The sequence below is a fragment of the Alligator sinensis genome, unplaced genomic scaffold (assembly GCF_000455745.1).
Source record: "Alligator sinensis unplaced genomic scaffold, ASM45574v1 scaffold348_1, whole genome shotgun sequence".
Taxonomy (NCBI): Eukaryota; Metazoa; Chordata; order Crocodylia; family Alligatoridae; genus Alligator; species Alligator sinensis.
Window position 1 is genome coordinate 560805 of NW_005841932.1, and position 13043 is coordinate 573847.

General features: G+C 40.9%; 1 protein-coding gene across 1 annotated transcript in view; it reads left to right on the plus strand.

Annotated features, from left to right (window-relative positions):
- The window catches only part of POLA1 (DNA polymerase alpha 1, catalytic subunit), a 319768-nt gene that overhangs the window by 266930 nt on the left and 39795 nt on the right, over positions 1 to 13043 (plus strand). The gene's annotated exons all lie outside the window — the stretch shown is intronic.

Below are 13043 nucleotides of genomic sequence, written 5' to 3' on the forward strand. Positions count from 1 at the left end.
TGTAAGTGTAAATGCCCTGTTGAATACACAACGCACATCCGGAAAATAGATGATTTTGTTGTCTTTTAGGTACTGAAATCTTGGTTAACTCTAATGTAATATAGTTTTCATGCAGGAAGGTGATTGTTTCTAAGTTTGCAAGCAACAGCGTTCCTGATGATGGATTGAAACAAAAAAACCCCAATATAAAAGCCAAAGGTGGATAGTTTTAACTTCTTAACTTGAAATACTCAATAGACATGGAGCCTGAGCACCTTTTTGGCATATTGACACCATATTCTTCAAACGATCATGGTGATGCTTTTCTTAAGTACCCTTAAAAAAGAGGAGACCCTAAAAGTACCATAAAAAAAGATAATATATTCCTGAAGTTTGAACTTCATTATCAAATACTAAATAACATGTACAAGTTAGGGAAAATCTTGATTCTGCCTAAATACAAACAAAAATACTTTAATCATTTGAATGTAATATATTTTGTCGTCTTGGCTGCTTACAGACATGTAAAAAAACAAAAAACCCCCCAACTGCACGTTACTGGCAGAATCGGAGTGATAATTCAACCCAGCTCTGCAGCATCTATAGATTGGGCACTTTATCAGGGCTTTTTGATTCAATCAGCTATTAGATAAAAGCACCAAAAAACCCTCACTAAAGCACCCAATTTATACAGACATTGGGCGAGCTAGGTCCAACTAACGCGATGCCTCTTTCGTGAGTTCAGTGTGGGAGTTCGCCGAGTTTAAAGTAAAGCGCCATTTTTTTAACATCTGTAAGCAGTCCTTGGGTCTGGATTGTTGCAGATTTCCTAAAATAATGTTTATTCCATTTATTCTTAGCTGAAGAAGAAGGATTTTGTGCATATGCCCTGTGATTGGCATAGATATGACTGGAAGAGACTTCTTGGATCATTGAGTTCAGTCCTGTTATTTCAGTGATCCATATCATATAATACTTTTATTAGAATTATCAAACTTCATCTTAAACCAGTTAGGTTTCTTATCCCTCACTAATGTCAAAAGGCTGTTCCAGAGCATCCCTCTTTTGGTGGCAGCAAACTTTCTAAATTCTAGCCTAAATGTATTTCTGGTCAGTTTACTTCTCTTTTTTTTGCCAATGTTGTCCTTTAGCTTAAATAGCTCCTCTCCATCACTGGTATTTATCCTGCCACCAATTTATTTATAGATAGCAATCATATCCCCTTTCAGCATCCATTTTACTAGTCTAAAAATGCCAAGATTTGCCTTTTGCAAGAGAGTCTCTATTCGGATCATTCTAGTAACCCTTCCCTTCCCCTCTTCCAGTTTGATTTCATTTTTGGTGAGCAGAGGCGACTAGAATAGTACTCAGTATTCTGAATGAGATCTTGCCAGAACTTTGCACTATGGTATTCCCTGGTGTCTGCTGGAAATACCTTGTCTGAAATATACTAGGATTACGGTCACTTTATTCATAGCTGTGTCACATCAGTGGCCTAGTTATTTGTGATCAAGTTTTGCTCTTCCTCCATCCCTTCCAGTTGTTGAGTCCCCAGTTTATAGACAGGATTGTTTTCATTAATCCTTAAGTGCATTATCTTATACTTTCTACAGTTAAATGGCTGTTACTGTTAAATAGACCTCAAGACCATTTGTTTCTTCTGAATAAAATTCTGGTCCTCCTATGTCGTCTTAGCACCTCCAGCATTGTATTAACATTCATTTACACATTCCAGTTTTTTGTGATGAGGCTATTAATGCAAATAAGGTTATAAGAGGTGCCATACTGGGTCAGACCAGTGTTCCATCTAACTCAGTGTTCTGTCTCTGAGAGTGGCAGGAGTGATTAGAGGGAGAGCATTGAACCAGATTATATTTCAAGTGACCTGTCCCTATTCCCTACCTCCCTGGCATCCACCATCATTGGTTTAGAGGTGCCAGAGGAAACATTTCCAACTAGCTGTTAATTGATCTATCATCCCCAAATTTGACTAGTCCCTTTTTAAATCTGACTATACTACTTGCCTCAATGACCCCCCGTAGTAAGGAGTTCCACATGTTAACTGTCCACTACATAAAAAAAACAAAAAACAAAAAACTTTCCCTTGCTAGTTTTAAACCTGTCTCCTAATTTCAGTGTGTGCTCCTTGGCTCCTGTATTCTGGGACCTGGTGCATAACAATCCCTATTCAGTTTGTCCACTCCCTTTGGATTTGTATAATGGCTTGATAATGTTCTCCGTTTTGTATTCAGTTCCTTTCTTAATGATGCCCAGCATTTTATTGGCTCTTTTTTTTGCTGCTGCTCATTGAGCTGTTGACCTTGGAGAACTGTCTACAATGCCTTCTTAGTCTCTTTCCTGAGTCATAACAAGTAATTCAGATCCCAACATTTTGTGTGTCAGCCCCAAGATGCACCTGGACAGGTAATTGCTCCAGACTTATCAGATGTAAAAGGAGTTCCTGGTGAAGTGTTTGGTGCTAAAATGTACTAGTGCCAAGTTGATGAGATGGAGCCTGGCCCCACAGGTTTATGACATGATGTGCCCTTTTCACCCTGGGGGGAGATGGTAGTCTGTGCCTGGCAGTAGGATCCACAAACTGCTTCCTGATTGGTTCTCAATGACATTGTTTATTTTTGTTGGGCATCTGTTAGTCCCAGTGTTGAATACTATTGTACGGTAACAGTTTTGTTGCGAGGATGGCTGAGTAGGCCTGAGGAGAAAGAGTGAGGTTCAGAGAGAGCTGAAAGAGAGACAGGGTAGTCCCAGGAGGGACACACACAAAGTCCCAGGGAGAACAGTGTGCAGAGAGTAGTCCCAGGAAGGGCAGAGTTCAAGGCAGGACAGAGTGAACTGCAATGGCACAATAAAGCTGTAGTGTTAGAGTGATATTGTAGCCACGATAGTCCAGAAATTATGGAAGTAAAGGTTTTATTTTATCAGATCAATTCAGTAGTTGGGATAAAGTTAGACGAGCTTTTGAGTTGAGCAGTCTGCCAAACTGTTTGGGATATCAGCACTCAGACTCCCTCCTTCCGCTCCCCCTTGGCTCTGCAAAAAAAGAGCAGAGGGTGCTATGGATAGCTGGGGCAGCCAAACTCTCAAACTAGAGAAGTAAAACTCTCAAACCAGAGACTTACCCCTTGTGAAGCTATGCCAGGGCTGCCTTCAGGGGGGCCTTCAGCAGAGGGAGACTGAATGAGGCTGCTTCTTGACAGTACATCAGTCCCAAGGCCCATTCTGGAGGAACTCCAAAATACCCCTTCCTCCATTCTGATAGTTCCCCTTTCAGTACAAGCTGTTATTGTCTGCCTCTTAGCCATTTCCTAATCCACTTTATAATTCTTCTATTAACCATTGTTTTCAGGTCAACACGTGGTACTGTTTCAAGTGATGTACTCAAGTCCAGATACAGTAGTTCAACATCGTTTCTCTTGTCTTAGAAAATCAGTTATTTCTTCAAAAATTACCAGAGGCATCTGATATAATCAACTTTTAGTAAACCTGTGCTGCATGTTATTCTTTTCCTGTTTACTTCCCATGTTTTAATTATCCTGTCTCAAAACTTGTTCTCAAGCCTTGCATAGTATGCAGAATGCAGTGATTGCCTGGATTACGTTTTTTTCCCTAGCCCTAATTCTATATATGTACTACCAATTTGATAGGCTTCTTTCCACTGGCCTTGTAATTTCAAGAGTGAGAACCTTAAAAATTCTGAAAGAGAGAGAGGGGTATTTGTGCCTTATGATTTGAACCTAATAAGCTTGACCGCATGTTGTTCTTCAGTTCTACAAACATAAATATATATAGCATATGGTAGTTTTTTTTCTAGGCTCTCATTCCCACTACCCATACAGCCATTCTGTCTGTCCTGGAAACTGAGAAGAAGTATTCATTTAGTTTTCAACCCATGCCTAAATTATTTTTTAATCTCAATCTGAATTTCACTGCACAGTAGCTTAAGAGAGAGATTTTTGTTCTCTCTCTATTTATATTGGCAGAAAACCTTTACTGCTTGGTTTCATTTCCTTATGCCAATTGAATTTGACTTTTGGCAATTCTCCCTATGCATCCAGAATTCTAAGGCCCTTGGCACATGTTTGCATTTCTGGCAGGATTAATGTGTTAATTGTGCCATACATAGCAAGGTGCCACACGTTTATCAAATTTATGGCACCGTAAAATGGCAAACCATCCACAAAGATATTCCTCAACAAATGCACCATTAATTGAACATGTGGTGTGCTCCATCATCCATCAATCAGCTGATTGTCGGCACTGGAACCTGGGTAGATCCATGTCTGGAACCTGACTGGGGATGCCCTGGTCCCAATGCTGATAGTAGCTGATTATTGGCATTGGTATTTGGGCTTGCCATGATCCATCACCTTAAAGAGCCTTGCCCTAAAGCCCCTGCTCTTTAAGGTGCCAGATCCTGGTGAGTCTCAGGGCATAGGGCTTCTCCAGGATCTGGGACATAGCCCTCCCCTGTGTGATCCTCAGTATCTAACAGAGGACACCCTTGTGTCCGAACTGGGACTGCCATGTACATATAGCTCAGCAAGTCGTGTAGCCTCTCATACAAGTATTTATTCATCCTGTAGCCTCTCATACAAGTATTTTCTTCTTGCTGAGAATGCAGCTTCCAGATGATTTTTGCACCTTTAATTTGAAAGAAATCCCAAGTGCTGCTCCACATTCAAGTGAAGAATGTAAGTTCTTCACTAATGAGTTCCCTTGATTTCTCAATAGTTGCCCTTTGGAGATTGAAAACCTTACCTACAGGATTATTTTTATTTAGCCTTCTATTTTCAACTGAATAAAATCATGACCATTCTGTTCAAAATTATTTTTCATAACTAAATGTCCTTTAAGTTCCTTGCAACTAACCAAAGCAAAACCTAAAATAGTGTCATTTCAGTTGCTGTTCAGTGAAGAAATCTGTCATCTACCTCCAGGAATAAGCAGATATGCAAGTAAAGGCACAATGGAATCGGATGTGGGATTGCTATTTGTGCTTTCAGCCCTGCCACATGTGCGTGGCAGGAGATGTAATAGCAGAATCAAACATTAAAGCCCATTATGCCTTATTTCTGGCAAGCAGCAAGCTCCCATTGCTGGGAGCTAATGGGGCTTCCAGCCTTTGGGGCTCACCCATGCGCTCCTACAGATAGGAGACCCATCAACCAGTGGCTCCCAGCCTTGGGAGCACATGTTGCACCCTTGCAGCTGGAGGCCTGGATCAGCTGACCACTCAGCTTCTAGGCTGCCCCAGAAACTGGGAGCCCCATCAGCTGAAGGGGAGCAGAGCCATGGGGCCTTACCCCTGCTGAGAGCCCCAGCCTGGTTACACGTTCAATTAAGGGAGCATGATAGACCAGCCACAGAGCTATTATACTTTTTGTGGAATAACTTTGTGGCTTATTCCTTATTTCATCACACCGTTATTTGCATTAATGTGTAGCTGGGTAGTAACTTAAGATGTGATTAACTGGTTAATCATGGCTAAGTGTAACATGTGCCAGGGGCTTTAGATTAGAATCTGTTGCTTAAGTAGTGACAGGTCAGCAAAGATCCAGCTTTTAATCCTTCCATGCTGAAAAACTCTGCTTGCAGATGTCAGTGTCTGTTGAAAGTCTGTTACCTTTTATTCCTTATCATTAAAAAGAATAAAAGAAAAAAGCATCAGGGGAACATACGTTCCATTAATCAGCAAAAAAATGTGTTCAGCGAGGCACAACAACTTCACTTTCAATAACCAATACTTCCTCCAGACCATGGGCACAGCTATGGGCACCAAAATATCCCCACAATATGCCAACTTTTTTATGGACCACAATTCCTCAAGAACTGCATCATCAAACCCATGCTATACTTAAGATATATAGATGACATCTTCATCATTTGGATCGAAAACCTGCAATCTGATTGATTTTCCATCACTAATTCAATAATCATCACCCCTCCATCAGACTGTCTTGAATACGCTAGCATCAACATTTTCTTCTTAGACACTATGATCAATATCCAGAATGGTAAAATACAAACCACCATATACAAGAAACTCACAGACTAACATACATATCTACACAGAACCAGCAATCACCCTAAACACACCAAGAAAGCTGTGGTATATGGGCAAGCCCTCTGATACTGCCGAATTTGCACTGAGGAGAACACCCGTGATCATCACCTTGCAAATCTCAAAAGGGCTTTCACTCAACAAGGATACTCCTCCAGAGAGAGAGATCACACTTTTGAAAGAGCCACCCAGATGCCATGTGAACAATTGCTGCACTACAAAAAGAAAATCCCAACAAGTCGCACACCATTAGTTATGACATACCATCTTTCCCTGGAATCTGTATGGAAAATCCTCAGTTGCAGCTAGGGGCACACAGATAGAGATGGGGCTGATACTGATAGCTGATTTTTAAGGAGGCATATCAGCTGATACCAATCCAATTTTTGATATGCAGCCTGGCAGCTTGAAGAGCAGCATCAGGCTGGTAAATCTGTTGTGGTGGAAGAGGAGGGGTGTGGCAGGGTGCAGATCAAGGTCCCTGTGGGGAGGGAGGGATTAAGGCTGGAGCTGGGCTGCCTGGTGTGCGATGGAACTGGTGGGGGGGGCATGCTGGGAAGGCACATGCCCCCCATGCCCTCCCATGGTGCTTGCAGCAGTGGGAGCCGCCTGCGCCCCTGGATGAGCCATGGATCTGTCCCATGCTGAACCCTGGCTGGGCATCTCCAGCCCCCTACCCACTCCCTCATCGCAGGGGCCTTGATCTGCCCGCACATTTCCTTTCCCTTCCCCCTTCCCTTCCACCACAACAGATTTACCAGTTGCACATAGCTCTCCAAGCTGTCAGGCTGTGTTCCTCACCACCTACATGCTGCACTGCGGCTGCGCATGTGCAAAGGACATTTATCAGCCACATCAGACTGATTTCCCATACATTCAATTTTCTTTATATTGGTGCCAATCCAATATCAGACCAATGTATTGGTGCACCTCTAATTGCAACCCATACTAGAAGAAGACCCAATTCTTAAAGAGATCTTTCTAGAACCACCCATCCTCGCCTTTAAACAAGCACCAAATCTCACCAATCTCATCATCAGAAGCAAACTTCCTATGGCCCAAAGCACACGGAATGGATCCAGACCATGTTGGGACAAGACATGTAAAATCTGCCAACTCATCTCCAATGCTTACACAATAACCATACCCACAACAGAACAATTACCATTCCTGAATCTTACATTTGCACCTCCAGAATTATAATATATCTCATCCAGTGCACCAAATCCCCTGCTGGAAAATATGTAGGAGAAACCAAACAACAATTGCATACCAGAGTGAATGCACACCCAAAATCTATCAGAGACAAAAATATCCAATTATCTGTGGGTGCACACTTCTCATAAGGCAACCTCTCTCTCTCCAGTCTCTCAGTTCTAATCTGTCAAGAGAATTTACAAAACACTTTTCATAAATCTGGGTACAAAAAGATCATGGACTAAATATAAACATTGGATTTATGGCACATTATAACCTGCCTGCCATCCGATAACCCCAAGTAACCTCTGTACATTTTACCAGCTATATTCTAACACCAGGTCAGCATTCCCCCCATTTCCCATCTTATCTACCTGTCTCACACCTGTTTCCCTCTGATCCTCACTGCCACGCATTTGCATTTTCATAGACCTGCATTTTGTATATTGGCTTCTATTCTACCTAGGAGAACACAGAACATCAGACTCTCCCTATGCCTGAGGAAGGGTGTTTGTGCCTGAAAGCTTGCAAAGAACAATTTTTCCAACTATTTAGTTAGCCTAATAAAAGATACCACATTTAGCCAAAGAACCTTGTCTGCCTTCAGCAAGGCAAGCTTTCTTAAACACAGGTTTTGACATACTTCTGGTAAAGAAGGTAGAATTGTATTTTATGGTAGCAGTGATTTAGGAATATATGTACAGTTTAGCAATCTTTTTGCATAGGTTGAGATATAAACAATATAGCATCCTGACTGACCAGACAACATGTCTATTTGTGTGGGAAATGAATTTTCTAAATGGAAACTAACATCTTCATGGGCAAATCAGTACATCAGAACAAACTAGTGTGTGTGTCCTGCATCAACTTTCCATAAAATTCTTGCAAATTATATCTATATGTAAAGATGCTGTTGTGTTTTCTCTGTAAAATAAATAAATAAATATAAATGAAACAATTAAAAAAAAAAAAAAAAGAACCAGAGGAATGAAGCCCAGTAATGCCACTAACATGATTCTGGCTCAGACTTATCGGCTTCTGTTCCCTCATCTGTCATAACCTTCCAGTGTAATTTTGGACAAGACCCTTAGGCTCTGCTTCTCAGCAGTGTATGAGAATATGCCAAGAATTACGGATTGCCTAGTTGCCTCTGCTCAGCATGTGCCAAAGCCTGGAAGCCAGACAAAGTAGACAGCTTAGAGGGGCTATGAGTATGAAGCAAGAAGCATGTTCAAAACCGAGCCTATGAGCAGTGCTAGGGCATATGCTTAGGGCTACTCTAAGCCAGCAGGAACTTGGAAGTTTGGGTGGGGGAGAAATGGAATGGGATGTTTTCAGCGATGCTCTTGGGGTTGGCAATTGGGCAAAGTCCAGTTGCCGTTAGAACAGTGATTCTCAGCTAGGGTGCTGTCACACTGTGCGGTATCTAGAGATACTTTCAAGGGTGCCATGAGGTGCCATGCAATATTAGCACTGTTAGCTGTGCAAACATGATTCACCAGAGAAACCCAGAGATTTCAAATAGGAATCCATAGTGTTAAAACCATTTTGATTTATTGTGGTCTGAGTTCTTTGCAATAGAAGAATTGCTCTATTATTTTTTCTGTAGTCACAAAACAAGTGGAAACTAAAGGCTGGCATTTTCCAAGGGGTGCCTTGAGTCTAGCATAGATGAGAATTACTGTCTTAGAGCCAGATTGTGTCCTCTTATTCACAGTGAATAGTAGTTTCATTGACCTCAGTGAGACTACTTGGCTAGGTACAGACATTCAAAAAGCCTGAGGTGGAATCGATCTAAGTTGCACAGTTTTCTGTAAACACCATAGTTTACATCAGTAGCAAAAAGAACACACATTTGCCTGGGGTGGGTGGGATCTTAGACTGGGTTACACCATTTTTAAGCCAGTCTGTGTGTCAAACTTTTGTTCTCTTACAGGTATAGACCAGTTTTGTGTGCCAAACCTCTGTTCTGTTATGGGTCTAGACTGGTCTCTGATCGCTTATACTGGTAAAAGTGTAATGTCTGTACCTGGCCCTTGTGTTGTAGAATACTATTAAGCGTAATGGGATCAGTTTTATAACTCTCTCTTAAATGCTTACATGTGCATATTTTTTATGCATTAATATTTGTGATGTGCTTAAGTAAAACAGTGATGGAGGTCACATAGGTCCCTGCATATATTCTCTCATACAAAATAATTTCAGCGATTGAATGCCTTGGCATTGGGATGCAAAAAAATCTGAACCTATTTTCTATTTTTAGGCTATACTAATATTGGAAAAGAGAGGATGCTTTGAAGGAATTGGTGGTGAAACATTGCTGGATTTTAGGAAAGCCTGTACCTTCAATAGGCAGTATTTAGAAGTAGAATTTAATTCTTCAGATTATGTTCAGAGACTGTTTATGCACCATTATAAAAGCCATGTACATTCCCACTTCTGTCCGCTATACAAATACCAAAAGTGCCTAGTTTAGTTTCTGGATGAATAAACTGTAAAATTACATTGAGAAAAATGAAACTGTTTTAGGCTGTATGACCTACACATAAAAACACAAAATTCAGCTCTGAATATTTGTTTGCATCCTATAATTTAAACATTGTTTTTCCCCCAGTGTGTTCATAACTTGGTGTGCCAAGTATCTGTATGAAGTGATTTTTTTTATGGATGAGTTACTATGAAGCTTTGAAAGTAGATCATTTATAATGGAGATGTTGGCAGAGCTACTAAGGGGTGGAGCTATGGTGGCTGGTTGTGACTATGGAAGGGAGGGAGACGGCATACTTTGACTAAGACCAGAAGTGTGCCTAAGCAAGAGGGTGTTGGGGTTCGTACGTAAAATGTGGAATTGATGTCCCGAATAGAACAGGGAAAGAACTGTGAAAGTAAGTTAGAAAGGTTGTATGTGAATCAAAATGCAGTGGATTATATGAGCTCTAGCATTAGTACTGGAGTTATTTTCTGTTTCTCTTCAGTCTACAAACAGACTGTAATAAAGTGCTTACGGCACAGAGAAGAAAATGGAGTTAGAAGTGTGGTGTTCTTATGGAAAAAAGGCATAGAAAGCCAGAGTTTCAGGGTTTTGTTTGTTTGTTTTTAGAAGTGAGAAATGGCTGTGTTCCCAGGGTCTGGAGTTGACCGAGATTAAAAGGGTGTTTTGCTGCACTGACATTCTGTGGATATTAATCTGGACTTTCCACCTTTTCTGTAGATAGTTTCAGTTAGCATTGCTTCTCTGGGAATTATCACTACAAAGCCCAGTGGGTTGATCAGCTGTTTTTTTACACAATTTTTTAAGGAGTCTCAGGTGTCCTGTTTTTCAACTTGTACCCTCTGAACAAATTCGTAGGGTCTGATGAACTGATTTTTTCCATACTTCAATTTCTGTAATTCTGAGGTCACATGTACATGGCAGAAAATGCAGTTTGGGGGTCAGGGATCAGATCCCAGTTGTACCCTTTTTCCGTGCCAGTGCAGGTGGATCATGATCCCAGGCTTCCCCTGCACCACCAAGTTGAAAGTGCAGTGCTCATGGCACACCTCCCCCACCACGATTCAGGGCTGTCCCAAAGTTGTCTGAGTGTCGGCCCTGACCACAGGACAGTTCTGGGATCATTTGGAAACTCAGGACAGCACTGGGGCTGGTTTAAGGACTCCCTTCTCTGGGAATTTAAACTCTGCATCTGGCAGTTCTGGAGGGGCTGCTGGGTGCATGGGATTAGAGGCTTCCAGCAAGGAGAGCTGAAGGGCTTTCGCTGCTGGGGACTTTAGACTGTGGGTGTTCAAAGAGAACCAGAAGAACTGCTGCAGAATGTGGGCTGCCCCAGGAGCTGGTGCTGACAGTCAGTTGATTGTGAGCACTGGAGGAGACCCAGGGCTTTCCCAAGCTGATTCTGACAATCACTTGATTGTCAGGCATCCACCTCAAACTGCCCCAATCTGTGGACATACCACACATTCAATTTAAGGCACCATACAGACCAGCCATAAAAATGTACTCCATTACAGGTGGAACATTTTTATGGCTGATTTGCCATTTTATAGCACCTTAAATCAGTTGTACATGTAGATCCCTTCCCATTTATGGCACAACTAATGTGTCAGGGGCCTGAGTTGGTGGTGTGTCATTCAACAATGTCAGTTCATTTCTCCAAATGGTAGATATTTGCTTGACAGTGAGCATGAAAATATTTTTTGTAACATTTTCCTTCCTGTTTAGATACCCAACAGTAGATATGCAATGAAAAACCTATGGAGGAAACTGACCATTTTTACAGCACTTAATTAAATATTTAAGTAATCAATTAATAATAATAACAACAGCAATAACAATACTAATAATAGTACGCTTACATCCCTTTAAGGGGTCCTTCAAACAGTTAACAGAGTTATTCAAAGTTCTGTCTCATACAGCTTTTCCTGGTCCTTTTCCAAATAATTTACACTTTAAAAGTTGTCTATATGCGTGTATGTCATCTCCACAACTTGATAGAAAGTGAATAGTATTTGGTCAGTTCTTCGACATTTTTTTCATCTTTTTTTATTAAATACAAGTCACCATTAACATATTGTTAAATGTGTACATTGTTAAGAAAAATGATTCTATTGCTGCTTGCAGATGTTCAAAAACAAAAAGGACCAAAAAAGCCCCACTAAAGCACCCGGTCTTTATAGGTGTCAGGTGAGCCAGGTTGAAGCAACACGCTGCCTCTTCTGGGCATGCACAGGGCTCGGTTCCAGAATGCACCAAGTTTAAAGTAAAGTGCTGTTTTTCGAGAGGGGGCGGGGAGCACCCTTTGTTTTTTCTTTTAATAGTTTCATGTGTTTTTCATACCCCTGAAATCTAAGTAAGTACCTATATGCTAAATGTTACATTAGCTCTTTTCCTCTGAACTCAGAGCTTTACTGTTCTTAATAATTTAGGCCTTTATGGTTGTTTAGGCCGTTATGGTAGTTGTGTATTACAAATCCCATTTACACCTGTAGAAAGAGAGGTGAAGAAAAGTTGTGGCATAGCCAGTCACACAGGAAGTCACTGGCATAGACAAAAGTAGAACAAAAATGATCTGAATCCTGATTCTGTTCCTTAGCCAGTGCTCTTTTCTTCATTACTAAATAGTATTGATTAACAACGGTTGTATATTCTTGTGCATTATGCTTACTTTGTTGGCGGAGGTTTAGAGAGGTGGTCAGCTTAATTTACTTCTGACTTGGCATAAATTAACTTAGTTGATTTTTTTTTCAAGTAAATATCCTGCTACTACCATATTACCAAATAGCCTGATACTAGCATATTGTACTCTATGCATTTCTGCTATGTAAGCAAGCAAAAATGCTATCACCACCATCATGTTTACACACTGAAAATAAATTGTTGCAGTAATTTTACTAATATGTATATATTTAAATTTGGCATATAGGTTACTCTGTAGCCTGACTGCCTAACCGGTGACACAGCAGTTCTGTAACTGCCACTAAAAATAAAATATTCATTTAAATCCCCATTTCCTTTTTGTTTGCTTTGTACATCCCAGCTCTACAACACTGTTTTTTCCCATGGAGACTGTTGTCAATCTCCTTCATATAACATAGTACTTCTAGTTTTGTTTACTAGATACATGTGAAAAATATAAAAACCTTTAATACCTTATTTCTTCTCATGGTGTGTCTGTGTGGTAGAGGGCAGGGCATTTTCTGTAATGAAAATGATGCCCCTTGTCTTAGGACATGGTCAAGACTGAGGGGAAAAGCTGTCTTCCCAGTCCCAGTTCGCTTATGCTATAGA